The following is a 15,055-nucleotide window of genomic DNA, read 5'->3' on the forward strand; positions in this document are numbered from 1 at the left end:
TGTCTATCTGTATGTGTCTGATTTCCCTACGGGACAGAGGAGTGAGGCGGTACACCCTCAGTCATGGCTGTCAGACACTCATCTGTCTCCGCTGCATTAATTTAATGAGTTGATAGTCCTGGTTCCCTATGAAAGTGTGTGATTTTTGTGTGTATGTAGGTATGGGGGATGTGCCTGCCATGTGTGCATGTGTGTGGAGGTCAGAGGACAATTTACCTGTTACTCCTCAAGGGCCATCTGCCTTGTGTTTACATTGAGCTTACATTTTTCAGCTAAAATCTCTAGCCAGCAAGCCCAGGGAATGCTCCTATCTCCAACTCCCCAGTCCTGGGATTACAAATGCTCACCTACACACAGAAGTTTTTTGCTTTTGTTTTTTTTAAAACAAAAAACAAAACAAGCCGGGCGTTGGTGGTGCACACCTTTAATCCCAGCACTTGGGAGACAGAGGCAGGTGGATCTCTGTGAATTCGAGGCCAGCCTGGTCTCCAGAGCCAGTGCCAGGATAGGCTCCAAAGCTACACAGAGAGAAACCCTGTCTCAAAAAACCAAAAAACAAACCAAAACAAAACAAAAAAACACTGGTCTAGGAATCAAACTCAGGTCCTCCTGTTCATGCAGCAAGGCCTTTACTGGCTGAGTCATACCCCACAGCCAGGGCAAGTGTGCCATTCTTGAGATACCACATGCTTCCTTAGAGTCTTCAAGGAATCACATTTTCTTCAGGCTAAAAAAAAAGTTATTTATTTATTTTTGCATCTGTGTGTCTGTGTGAGGGTGTGTGTGTGTGTGTGTGTGTGATACTCTCACCAAAAGAGGACATCAGATACCCTCCTCTAGCACTCTCTGCCTGTTCCTTTGAGGCAGAAGCCTGGGGCTTGGGTTTCTTGACTAGTATGGAAGCTAGCAGCCCTCAGTTACCCCCTAGCTCTGCTCCCCATCACAGCCAAGGTTACAGCATTTTCAGGACAACCTGGCTTGTTGTGTGAGTGCAGGGATTTGAACTCCAGTCCTCATGATGGTGGAGCAAGTGCTCTTAACCACTGAGGTGTCTCCCCAGCCCTGGGGACCATTTTTGTTGGGCTAAAACAAGTTTCAGGTCTCCAGAATGCCCATATGTTTCTCTTTGTGTGGTTGTGCTCCCTCCCTCCCTCCCTCCCTCCCTCCCTCCCTCCCCTCCTCTCTCTCTCTCTCTCTCTCTCTCTCTCTCTCTCTCTCTCTCTCTCTCTTAGACAAAGTCTCCTCGATGGCATAGAATTCACCATGTGGACAAGGCTGGCCTCAACTCTTCCTCCCCAATGCTGACACCAAAGGTGACTGCTACCACACCCAGCTCTGGTTTGTCCAGCAGTCAGGAAGAGACTAAGTGGGCCTGCCCTTTCCTCCTCCTGCCCTTTATACCGGAGCATATACCATCAGGCAACACTGGAAAGTTTCATAGTGGCTGCTTCTTGGAACCTGGCTATTTCTCAATGATTTCCTTAGCGCTGTAGTTCTTCCTGAGCTCCAGCTCAGTAAAGTCCTCAAGTTTGTGCTTCTTGTCTGTGGGGAGTTTGCAGTTTAGTGGGGAACCCTGGAAGTACTAGCTCAGGGGTTGCCTGTCCTAAGGAGAATCTGGGTGTAGCACATACATCTGAGCAGGTTGGAGCACAGAGTTGCTTCCACTAGGAGGTGGGTGGCAGGCAAGAGGTCTTGGAATGGGGCCTAAAGATTAAATAAGTCCAATCTTTTGAGATTGAGAGAGACATTGTTATCCACAACACTGACTTGAAAACTGCAATTGAACTTTAAAAAAAAAATCACATGAACTCTCACTGTTTTAAGTAAATTTACAGTTTTGTACCAAGGAGCATTCTTAGCTATCCCGAGGCACAAGTGTCTTGGGGCAGTGGCTGGACATGCTTGTAAGACTGAAAAATGGTTTCTGGGCTGGTTGGTTTTTGTCAGCCTTTGTCAAACCTAGACAAACCTGGGAAGAGAGAGTCTCATTTGAGGAATTGCATGCATGAGATTGGCCTGTCAGAGTGCTGTGGGGAGTTTTCTTGATTAATGATTGATATAGGAGGAAATTTCCCTTCCCTCCCCTCCCCTCCTCTCCCCTCCCCTCTCCTCTTCCCACCTCTCCTCTCCTCCTCCTCCTCTCCCCTCCGCTCCCTTTCCCTCTGTTGGGACATGTTTTGTTACACTGTATAAAGATATGCTACTGTGATTAGTTTAATAAAAAAGCTAAAAGGCCAATAGCTAAACAGGAAGAGGTTAGGCAGGACTTCCAGGCAGAGAGAGGAAGAGAAGATTAATCTAGTTGCAGGAGAGATGCCAGAATACACAGAGAGGAAAGAGGAAGTACACAATTGAAGAGCTATGAGGCAAAACATAGACTAATACAAATGGGTTAAGTATAAGGGCTAATGAGACAAGTCTTAGCTATAGACCGAGCTTCCATGATTAATAGTAAGTCTCCATGTCATTTTTTTATGAGCTGGCATCTGAAAGAAAACTCCTTCTACATATGGTGTCCAACATGGGGTTTCCAATATCCAAACATACGGCTTGGGAAAGCTAAGAAAAGTTCTGGGCAAGGAGCTGCATGTAGCTTCCTAGTCCTGCAGTCTCTCAGGCAGGCTGGTGCTCAGTGGCATACAGAGGCATGGCTACCAGATGTTGCCTGCAGGCTGGAGCCAGCCACCAGCAACATATGCCAGTTCCATTGGCTAAACTGAGCCACATGATAGCTGACCTGGCAGGTTAAGATTTGTCTCACATAGACAGAGAACAATGCAGGTGCTTAGTTAAGTGGTCAAGACCAAGGAAACCTTTAAATAGATACGGTAAAAAAAAATGGGTATAGACAATCATAGAAAAATTAAGTAATTAAAAAATAATAGTAAAGTCTATAAAGTAAGGTAATAAAAATTAAGTCATGTAAAGATGGGAAATACACAGGGTGTCTGGATCCTGTATGGTGCTTTGTCGATTTTGAAGTTTTGAATGCTAATGAACACATGGCAGGGGCTGAGAGACGTTTGATTATGGAAGGGACTGCTGAATTAAACCAGTCTATATACTGTAGAGATGCCTTGTCTTCAGAATGGATGTAAAAAAATGTGTTTCATTGGGGGAGAGGTTGTGCTTTTGTTTACACAGAAAATGGAAAGCTATGGACTTCTTCAAAGTGAATATAGAGTAGATTTGACTGGGTGAGATCTCCTGAAAATCCTGGCTACACACACTAAAGGAAGAAAGAAAGGAAAGAAGGAAGGAAGGAAGGAAGGAAGGAAGGAAGGAAGGAAGGAAGGAAGAAAAGCTACAAGACAGGTCATGTATATTTTATCTGCTCAAACACACAAACAAATCATTACATACAAAAAAATCATTTTTGGCTTGACTGTGTATAATGCACAGTCCATACTTGTGTTAATGCAGATATGTATGTTATCTTTGAAAGTCTGGGTGTTTTCGGAGCAAGGGGACCAGAGACCAATGAAAATGGGTGGCCCAATTGATTCAGCTTCTCAGAGTGCTTCTGTTGCAGTTTCCTCAGAGTTCGACATCCAAACAGCTTCAAGACTGCTGGCTGAGACAGTTTAGCCTCACAGACTATTTTAGCCAGGACTTCAGAAAAGCCTTGTGCTTTCCCATTGCACAGAGACTGGGCATCAAATATTATGGCTAGCTCCCTCAGGACTTAACCATTATCCTAATTTTCTCAGGGTCCCCCAAAGATGCCATCACCTCCACAGACAACAGGAAACAGTCTAGAGAACATGCTGCCCACATTCCCAAGAGGTGGTGTGGGTGGTTTTGGGTCATTCAATGGGTTATAGATATTTGTCGTCATTTGGGGGCGGTGGCTACTAATTGTTACTGGCCATGGTCAGGGAGAAATCTGAACAGAAGAGATTAGATTCAGGAATCTCTTTTTGAAAGGAAAAAAGGGGGATATAGTATAGAAATGATGGGATAAAAAAGTGGATTGTTGAGTCTACTTGTGAACAACAGCTAGTCTCAATTTTTTTTTTGTTTTTTTGAGACAGGGTTTCTTTGTGGCTTTGGGGGCTGTCCTGGAACTAGCTCTTGTCTCAAACTCACAGAGATCCACCTGCGTCTGCCTCCTGAGTGAAGATTAAAGCTTGTACCACCACTGCCTGGCTATTCTCAAATATTTTACATTGTTACAGATTTTTGTGGATTAGTACAAATTTAAGGTTATTTTTGTTACAATGTATATATGTTTCTACACCTAAGGTACTATATCTATGCAGCTTATTGAAAATGTAATGTATAATTAAGAAATACATATTAGTAACCAATCATCTATAATAATCAAACTTGTAGTCATGGTTAGGTATGTTTTCATGGTCAAATAGATATATTTTAAATAGATTATCTTCAAACACTTCAAAGACCTGCAGAATACACCATTTAAAATGTTTTTAATAACACAAGACTTTTTATGAGTGATACACATTTGCTCCTGGAAGCTCCAATTTACTTCAAAAAAGAATGGTGGGCATCAAATAACCCCTATATGGAGTTTGCTTTTATTGTGGTAAAGTTAGCCCCTGGGCAAAGAAAGTGCCCTTGCCTCAATTGCTTACAGTATGCTGTCCAAATTGAACAAGTAGGACACACAAAAAAGTGACTACTGAACTTTGTCCAGATAAGGTAGGGCAGCCATTCAGAATTCCCGCTTCACAGAAAAGGCTGTCAGATATTCTAGGCCAAATATGGATGTTCCAATGTTGCAAAGAATCCTTGGGTGAGTGTCCAGGCAGCAAGATGTTTCTATCATTTCTTAGTTTTGGAAGTTGTTTGCTCTACACTTCCTGTTTACTCAGGTAATATTATTTCCTTCTCAGGTCTCTGATGGAGCTGAAGATGAGATAGTTATAGTTACAGTCTTCCTTATTACCAAATTCAAAAAAGAAACCCACAAATGAGGTATAAAGTGTATAAGGTTGAAAGACATAAAAACTTAATTTTTTTAATTTAAAAAATGCTTTGAGATCTAAAAAGATAGCTTTGGTTTGGTAATACAAGTTATGATAAAAATGTTTTACATATAAAACTTTGAACTCATCAAGATAAGATAGATAATAGAGTAACTTCTCAAAAAGTGTCAAATAAAAATGTACTGGATATTGTGAATATAATTCTCTCCTGATAATTGTTATTATTATATATAGTTTTACAATGTTAGCATTAAAATTCTTTCCTTTTTGTTTAAACAAAAGGGAAATGTTGGGAGATATTTTATTACACTGTATAAAGATACATCACTGTGATTGGTTTAATAAAGAGCTGAATGGCCAATAGCTAGGCAGGAGGTATAGGTGGGACTTCCTGGCAGAGAGAGAAGGAGATAAATCTAGACACAGGAGAGATGCCAGAGGACAGGGAGAGGAAACAGGAGGTGCAAGATGAAAGAGAGATAAAAAAATCACAAGCCAAAAACATAGATTAATATTGATAGATTGATTTAAGTTATAAGAGCTAGTGTAACAAGCCTAAGCTATAGACTGAGGTTTCACAAATCTCTGTGTTATTTTTTGTGAGCTGGTGACTCAAAGAAAAATCTGTCTACACCCCTCCCTCTCCTCTCCTCTTCCTTCTCCCCTCTATTTCCTCCGCCCATTCCCCTCCCCTCTATTCCTCTCCCCTCCATTCCCTTATCCTCTTCCTCCCCTCTCCTCCTTCTCCCCTCCCCTCCTCTCCTTTCTGCTTGCCCTTTCCTTTTTGCAGTGTCAGAGATGGAAGCCAGGGTCTCACCTGCTATGGGCAAGAACTCTATCTCCCACTATACCTTTCAGCCTTACTCACTATACCTCTCATGTGCTGGTCTGAAATATATTGTGAATGACATCTTCAGAAATTTGGTTAATTTAAGATGAGAAAGACATGACCAGAAGATCACCAGAAACCCTCAGAATTTCCAGTCAGATGGGGAAAACAGGCATGGGAAATGGGTATCAAAAGCATACAGGCCCCACAGTCTGTGGCTGTCATTCCTGCTGCCTCTGCCTGAGGGGTGGATGGGACCAGCTGCTGCCCCTTTCTTGGTGTATGGCAATTCCTGCTTCTCCTTTAAGGGAGCATGGTGTCTCCAGTGGCCACAGGCCCCACCTATTAACAAGGGATTCTGGGACCTCCACTCCTTAGCCTTCAGTATTAATGCAGCATGATTTCTGCTTCTATTGGCCTTCCAGAGGGGAGGAAGATCCCAGCTATAGGAATGGGGCTTGAAGATTTATCTATCTATCTATCTATCTATCTATCTATCTATCTATCTATGTGAGAACACTATCTACATGTCTTCATGCGTGCCAGAAGAAAGAATCAGATCTCATTATAGATGGTTGTGAGCCATCATGTGGTTGCTGGGAATTGAACTTAGGACCTTTGGAAGAGCTGTCAATTCTCTTAACCACGAAGCCATCTCTTCAGCCCCAGGAATGGGACTTAAATCCAGGTCAGTCACCTCCAACGTCCACCCATTGTGGAAACAAGCAGAAAAAAAAAAAAAACTCTTCATTGGGGACCTTTGGAGTGTTCTTGACTTGACACATCCCTGAAGAGAGAAAGAGGGCTATCTCTGAAGCTTGCTTCGTGGTGACACATTATCATTCCCCTTTGATACTTGTTCTTGACATTGTAGTGTATTAAAAGGTTTATGCTGTTGTTGTTAACTAGTCTACTATTAAAACAAAACACAAAACCTTACTAGGCTAAGAAGATGGCTCAGATGATAAAGTGCTTGCCTTGCAAGCATGAGGACCTGAGTTCAAGTCCTCAAAATCCACATTTTGAAGCTGGCCCATGCTTGTAGCCCCTGTTGCTGAGGAAACAGACAAGCATATCCCTGGGGCTTGCTGGCCAGACAGCCTAGGCCATGTAGTAAGTTCCAAGGCAGTGGGGGATGCTGTCTTCAAAAAGAACATGGGTGATACCTAAGAACTGACACCTGAGGCTGTCCTCTGACTTCCACACACAAATACACATGTATCTAAGTAAAGACACAGGAACATCCAAACAAACACACACATTTATTCTTTCAGAAATTGGAAACTCTTAGCAAATGGTCAATAACTTGGGGCTTGGAACTGAGTGGTTAATAAGATTCTTGGAAAGTGAGTCAACATACTTGTTGGTACTCTGAGCCCTACTTCCTTGTGAGCCTCTACTACCTTGATGGGAGGCTACTGCAGGGGTTCCTTAGACAAAGCCAAGGGAAGCCCAGAGTCACCAGGCACATGGACCTAAAAGGTGAGCAGGAAGAGAGAGGGCCCACGATCCTGGAAGCCCCTCCAGCAGAGTGAGAGGGCTTTGTGTTCTTCAGCACGTGCAATAGAAGTGAAATTCAGCCAGCTTGACAAAAGGAAATTACTGCAATCATTTTGGGGACTTCCACATGACAGAAAGAACTGAGCTTAGGAAGGAAAGAAGCAGGTCACAGCAGGGGGCAGGAAGTTAGGCAGCCCAAGGTCAGGTGGCAGGAATGACCTGATCAGCACAAGCTGCTGGGAAGGAAAACTTTTTGACTGGAGAGAATTAACACCAGCAAGGAGGCACACCATTAGCACAGCTCTGCTTGCAAGGCCAGTTTCCAATTCCTTGTAGAACAGATTGACAGTAAGGACAATGGGTTGATTCTCTCTCTCTCTCTCTCTCTCTCTCTCTCTCGCTCTCTCTCTCTCTCTCTCTCTCTCCTCTCTCATTCTCTACCCCTCCCTCCTTTCCTCCCTTCCTTTCTTAAAACTGAGTTTCATGTAATCAAGGCTAGTCTTGCTACATGGGAGTACAGGCATGCCCAAACACATCCAGTTTATACAGGACTGTGACCTGATCTGAGGAACTTGTACATGCTAGGCAAGCATTCTACCCCAGTCAAGAAGAGGCAATTCTGATCAAGGAAATTAGGAGATTCTTAGAAGGGGGGATGATGCTGTTTTGGCAGCTCCAAGACCTGTGGTAGCAGCCCCAAGCAATGATGCAACCCATCTTCATCTGTATTGGAAGGTTGAGCACTTCTCCATCCACCTCTGAGCTTAGCTCAGGTCACCTGCCCAGTGAGCGCTGATCTCTTGACTTCAGCTGGCCTCATCCCTGGGTCTCCAAGAGCCACCCAAGCCCCTGCTTCAGCCAACATGAAGACAATGTGACCTCAGGCTTCTCTTTACCATAACACTGATCACAAAGCTTTATTAACTGTTGGTCCATGAAGTACAGCTGGCCCTGCTTCCCCTTGCTTCCCCGGTGCTTTCTAGGGGCCCTCGCTACATTTCTCTTGCTGTGAGAAGAGATCCTGCCTGAAAGCAACTTAGGAGAGAAGAAGGTTTACTTGGTCTATGATTCTAAGACATAGTGCATCATTGTATGGAAGTCAAGGCAGGAACTCCAGCAGCTAGTCCCATCATATCTGCAGTTAAGTACAGGAAGAAATAAATGCACCTATGCCACCTGCCTGCTTGGTCCCAGGCAACTTTCTCTACTCTTACAAGCCCAGCAGGGGCTGAAGAGATGGGTCAGTGGTTGAGAGAGCTTGTTGCTCTTCAAGAGGATCTGAGTTCAGTTCCCAGCACTAACATTGGTCCGTTTACAACTGTAACTCCAACTTCAGGGGACCCAACACCCCCTTCTGGATTTCTTGGGCACACACACACACACACACACACACACACACACACACACACACACACGTTTTACACAGTACAGGACCTAGCCCATGAAACGTTGCCATCCATATTCAGGATGAGTTTTCTCACCTCAGTTAACCCAACTGAGAAAGCCCCTCTCAGGCATGCCACAGGCCAACCTGATCTAGATAATTCTGCTAGTGAGAGTCTCGGCTCAGGTGATTCTAGCTTATGGAGAGCTAACCCATGAAAGTAACCAGCACATGAGCCTGCAGTGAACTCTTCTCCACAGAGTGCCTCTGCTCACACTACCTCAGCCTTCACAGTGCCAGGCGCCTGCTAGCAGTGTCCAGAAATGAAAGAAGAAGCAACCCTGGGCAAGGCTTACATCCCAGGTCCGCTTTCACAAGAGCCCACTTCCATTTTTGAGGTTAGGACTACTCTATTCATCCTTAGAGTCATATGACACCAAACAGCTAGTGAAAGAACTCTGCTCTTCCCCCAGGGAGTGTCCCACTGAACCCAGACTTCGTGGAGATAAGGGCAAAGAAAAGAGGAAGACAGACTTTCACCCTCCATATTATCTAGGGTTAAAGACCTGCTACTCAGTAAGGAATGGTAAAACCCATATTGGTCAATGTCACGTGTGTGTGTGTGTGTGTGTGTGTGTGTGTGTGTGTGTGTGTGTGTGTGTATGAGAGAGAGAGAGAGAGAGAGAGAGAGAGAGAGAGAGAGAGAGAGAGATGTTAGCTATCTTCTTCAACCCACTTTCCACTTTGACTATTGAGAGGGTTTCTCACTGAACCTGGGGCTCACTAATTCAGTTAGACTGACTGGTCAGAAAGCCACAAGGATCCTCTTGGCTCCATCTCCTCAGTGCTTGAATTGTACATGTGTGCTGCCTCATCTCATTCATCCTTTTGCATATACTGTGGGCATCTGAACTCAGGTCTCCATGCCTGGGCAACAAGTACTTTACCAACTGAGCCATCTACTGAGCTCTACACACACACACACACACACACACACACACACACACACACACACACACACGTAATTATAGTCATCCCCTTTCTACACAAACACCCCCCACATACATATAATTGTAGTCATCTGCTTTCTATACACACACATATATAATTATAGTCATCCCCTTCTATACACACACATATACATACATATGTATATGTATGTATTATATCTATTATTGCAGCAAAATAGACATGATGTCATAGGTGAACTATAATTACTTGTAAGTGTGTATAAGCTTTGTGTTTTTTTTCCCCTTTGATTTTTTGAGATAGGGTTTCTCTATATAGCTTTGGAGCCTGTCCTGTAACTCACTTTGTAGACCAGGCTGGCCTGGAACTTACAGAGATCCACCTACCTCTGCCTCCCTAGCGATAGAATTACCACCACCCAGCAGATTTGTTTTCTTTTGTTTTGTTTTGATGTATTTATTTTTGTCTTCATTCATCTCTCAGTGTTTTCTAGTATCTCATGTAATTTTTTTCTTCAAGGTAATTCTTTAAGAGTATGTCATTTAATTTCCACACACTTAGGAATTTTCCAGTTTTTAGTTATTGGTTTCTGATTCATCTTGTGATTAGAGATCCTTGGCTTATCTGCCTTGTAAAATCAACTGAGACAAAGTTTGTGGCCTAACATATCATCTCTCGGGAATGTCCCTCACTGTGTTGTTGCTGTGTGTCGAGCCTCTGTGTGGTATGGTAAGCCTAGATGGTTTACTGTGTTGTTCAAATCCTTAATTTCCTTACTTGCTTGTGCTGGTTAGCTTTAACCTTTAAAGTGATACAGCCTAGAATCACCTAGGAAGAGGCACTGTCTACACTGAGCTGGCCTGTGGAAGTGTCTGAGGAAAGATCCAGCCCTATGTGGTAGGCACCATTCCCTAGGTCAGGGGTCTTGAGCTGTGTAAGAATGGAGAAATGGAGCTGAGCACAAGCAAACAAGTGAGGCTGCAGATCCCCGCCTCCCAGCCCATCTCTCTCTGCTCTCAACCCTGCATGTGATGTGGCTCCTGTCATTATGACTTCGCCACAATGATGGGCTAGAACTTGGAGTCATGAGCTAAAATAAACCCTTTCTCCCTTAATTTTTTTGTCGTGGTATTTTATCACAACAGAAATGAAACCAGGATAGCCGCTGTCTATCTGATTGATGGTTATTGAAAGTGGTATGCTGAAGGACCCATTTTTTCCTTCGGTTCTGTCAGATTTTGCTTCACACACACATATATTTTTCTTTTTAAAAATAATTAATTAGTTTTACAGCCTCCCTCCTCTCCTTCCATTCACTCCCCAGCCTCCCCTCCCCCTTCTCCCCTCACTCCCCCCCAATCCACCCCTCCTCTGTAATAGCTTGGAAAGGGGCAGGCCTCCCATGGGCTTCAGCAAAGCATGGCTTATCAAGCTGCCTTAAGACCAAGCGCCTCCCCCTGTATTCAGGCTGGGCAAGGCAATCCCAATGAGGAATATGTTCCCAAAAGCCAGCAAAAGCACCAGGGACAGCCTCTGCTCCCACATGTAGACCAAGCTACACAACTGTCGAATATATGCAAAGGGCCTTGGTCTGTCCCATGCAGGCTCCCCGGTTGTTGGTTCAGACTTTGTGAGTTCCCATAAGGTAGTCTATCCATTTCTGTAGCTTTTCCTCCAATGTCCTTGACTTGCCTGCTTCCTAGAATCCCTCCTTCCTCGCCTCAGCAGGACTGTCATAGTGCAGCCCAATGTTTGGCCATGGATCTCTGAATGTGCCTCCATCAGTCACTGGATGAAGGCTCTCAGATGACAACTAGGTAGTCACCAATCCTATTACAGGAGATGACCCATTCTGGCTATGCATCCCCTGCTGCCAGGAGTCTTATCTAGGGCCATCCTTTTAGACTCATGGAAGTTTCCCTTGTATCAGGCTTTTACCTGGCTCAATAAATCTCCCACCCCCACCCCACTTCCAGTCATCTGTCTCAGCACTGTGCCCCTCTGCCCACCCAATCATCCTGAGCAAGGTAACCCAGACCAGAAAGACAAACTTTCTATGTGCTGATTCATAAGTGGATATTAACTGTAAAGTTAAGGATGACCAGGCTATAATCCTCAGGCCCAGAGAGGCTAGATAATAAGGACAACCCCAAGGGAGATGCACAGATCTCTCCGGGAAAGGGGAATAGAGAAGATCACATACATATTTTTAAAAACAATTTTCTATATGTGTGAGTGTATTTGTGTGTGTGTGTGTGTGTGTGTGTGTGTGTGTGTGTGTGTGTGCGCGTGCGCGCGCACCACCACCCCTACCCAGTCTGTTGTTTTTAACTCAGTTTCAGTTTCAGGGGTCAACTGCAGTTGCTTGTGAGCCCTCTCCTCAGCCCTCATCCTGACTCCTCTTGTACTCATGACATATGTGAGATTGTAGGTGGGTGCACCCATGCTATCCTGTGCATGCAGAGACAGAGGGTGGCATCAGGTGTCCTGCATGTCTCTCCACCTTTTACATGGATATTACAGCCACACCAGACTGCTGCTGACCTCTTACAGCCACAGCGGCTGGCTGTAAAGAAATGTGGTGGCACCCACGGAGAGTCTGCCTGTGACTCCCTGACTCCAGGTCCTGGATCTAGAAGGACAGCAGGCTCCCTTTTCACTTCCCCAAGATCATTCCCAGATCTCAGGTTACCAGACTCCTGGGTTCCATCCCCAGTACCATATAAACCAGGCATGGTGACACGTGCCTACACTCTCAAGACTCAAGAGATGAAGCAGGAGGGTCAAAATCTCCTGGTCATCCTCACTTCCATAGCAAGTTCAAGGCTAACCTAGGATGTATGAGATGCTGTCCCCCAAATAATAATAATATAAAATAACTATAATATAATATAAAGACCAGTAAGGTTGGAAGACTCTCAAAAAGTACTGTCTTTGAAAGTGACTAAAGAGATTACTTCAAGGAAGAAAGTGACCAACTGCACACAGTGCCCCTGCTGAGGAGTGATTCGGGAATGCTGCCTGGAGTCCATTGTGTAACAGCAAAGGCAGTTTCAGGTGAGTGGCGGGGAGAAACCCTATTGCAGTTGACAGACAGTAGTACAGGAGCAGAGGAGCTGACCCAGTGGGACAGATGACTTTTGAGGAACATTTACTAGAAAGGAGAGCAAAAATTGGGTGTTAGGTTATAGGGAAGTAGGCCAGAGGCTAATGCATGAGGATGGAAGAAGCACCAGGGCTTGGTCTTGATGGGACCGGTGTGGAGAGCACACTGATCACTGGGATAAGAGCCTGGGCATTTTCGGGAAATTTTAGTACAGTAGGCAGGACCCTTGGACCAGATGCCAATGGAGAGAGTGTGGAGAAAGTTCTTGCCCTGGTGCCTGGGATTGTCCCAGTAAAAGAGGGCATGTGTGCAGCAGGGAGAGAAGATTATACAGAGGAGAGCACAGAGGCTGGAAGACAGCTGAGTCAGTAGAGGGCTGCCCTTGCAAGTGTGTCTTGGTTCCAGCCCAGAATCTGTGTTTTTTAAAAAGCCATATGTGATGGAATGTGCTCAGGCAGGGGTGACATGAGGATCCCTGGGGCTCACTGGCAGCAGCCAGTTTAGTCTAGTCAGTAACTTCTGGACCAATCAAAAATCTTGCCTCAAAAGAGGTAGATGTTGCCAGAGGAATAGCACCCTAACTTGTCCTCTGGGTTCACACAATACACACACACACACACACACACACACACACACACACACACACACACACACACGTGCATAACTGCCCCTTACACGCACACACACATGCATGTGTGCACAGTTTTCAGGCGAGAGTGAAGATGAGGGATTTAATGAAGTCAATCCTGGAAGGCTTGCTTGGAGAGTGAGCTGAATGAGAAACTGTTACACAGTTACCAGGAGGCTTAAGGCTCATTTGCAGTTTGTGTCAGGCAATTAAACAAGGCCATGAGACCGTCTGTGTAACCTATTCAGTTTCATTTCTCCCCCACTCACATTCAGTTGTTGAAGGACTGGGTCTAACTAGGGTCGTGGGTTTTGTCAAGTTCAATGAAGACAGAGGGAGAAGGCAGTTGAGGCTGTGTCCAGGAGGCTAATAGAAGCACTATTGTAGTACAAGCAGAGGAGGCAGGGGCCAGAACATGAAGTAGGCAGTGGGCCGTGGGAGAATGGCAGAATCAGAGGTCAGAGGTGAAAGGTCCTGAGACAAAGTGTTATTAGAGTCAAGATATTAAAGCAATAGAGTATTAATAGATCCATGGCAGAGTGTCCTTGGAGTGGACAGGAGGGACAACTGGAAAAGATGTTACTGAAATGACAAGGCAGGTGCTGGGGAAATGGCTCAGTCACGAGACCATTTGTCTTGTAAGCATGGGGACCTCAGTTAGACCCTCACGTGGATTTTCTTTTAAGGCCAGAAACTGGTGGGATGGTTCAGGTGGTAAAGCGCCTGCTATGCAAGCATGGGGACCTAAGTTTGGATCCCCAGCACTCAAGTAAAATCTGGATGTTGACTGCATATCTATACCTTAGTATTGTGGGGTGGGGGCAGGCAGATGCCCACTGCTCACTGGTCAGCTGGTGTAGATCGTTGGAAAGTTCTAGGTCCAATGAGAGATCCTGTCTCAAAAGGTAAGGACAAAAGCAATAGTGGAAAACTACACACACACACACACACACACACACACACACACACACACACACACAAATACCACACATGCATATATGTAAACAAACAAGCAAATAGACAGGCATGGTGCTATGTGCTGATGACCTAATACTGGGGAGATGGAGACAAGCAGATCTTTGGGCTTGTTGTTCAGGCAGCCTTACCCTTGGTGAGCACCAGGCCACTGAGAGAAGCCATCTCAGAAATAAGTGAGGAAAAATCTGAAGTTGTCAGCTGGCTTCCATATGCCCATGTGTGGCATGTGCATGCCTGCCTGTGCACACACACACACACACACACACACACACACTGAAAATGATAAGGGATTGTGGGACGCTGAGCGTGTGACTGATGATTAGTGCTTCCCACCCCATTTCCTACAATTTGCTAAACCTGCTCCAGGAAAGGGTCAATATTGCTCATGGAATTACATGTCAGTGTCTCCTATAGATGAAATGAATTTTGACACCCCCTTTCTAAATGGTGTAATAAAAAGTGTGATCACCCATGAAGACATCAAGGGTTCCAGTATTGAAGGGTGTGGTGTGTGATTTCAGGAGAACTTACATCTCTGAAATCAGCGTGGGAAGAGCTGCCTTCCTGACTATTCTAGTTTCATTTCTGTTGCTGTTATAAAATGTTCTGTCCAAACGCAACCTAAGGGCGGAAGAGTTTAATTGGCTTATAGTTTTGGGTTACAGTCCATTATGGTAGGGAAGCCAAAGCAGGAATTAGAAGCATTTAA

This window comes from Cricetulus griseus, chromosome 5 (genome assembly GCF_003668045.3).
Source record: "Cricetulus griseus strain 17A/GY chromosome 5, alternate assembly CriGri-PICRH-1.0, whole genome shotgun sequence".
In the NCBI taxonomy this organism is placed as follows: Eukaryota; Metazoa; Chordata; class Mammalia; order Rodentia; family Cricetidae; genus Cricetulus; species Cricetulus griseus.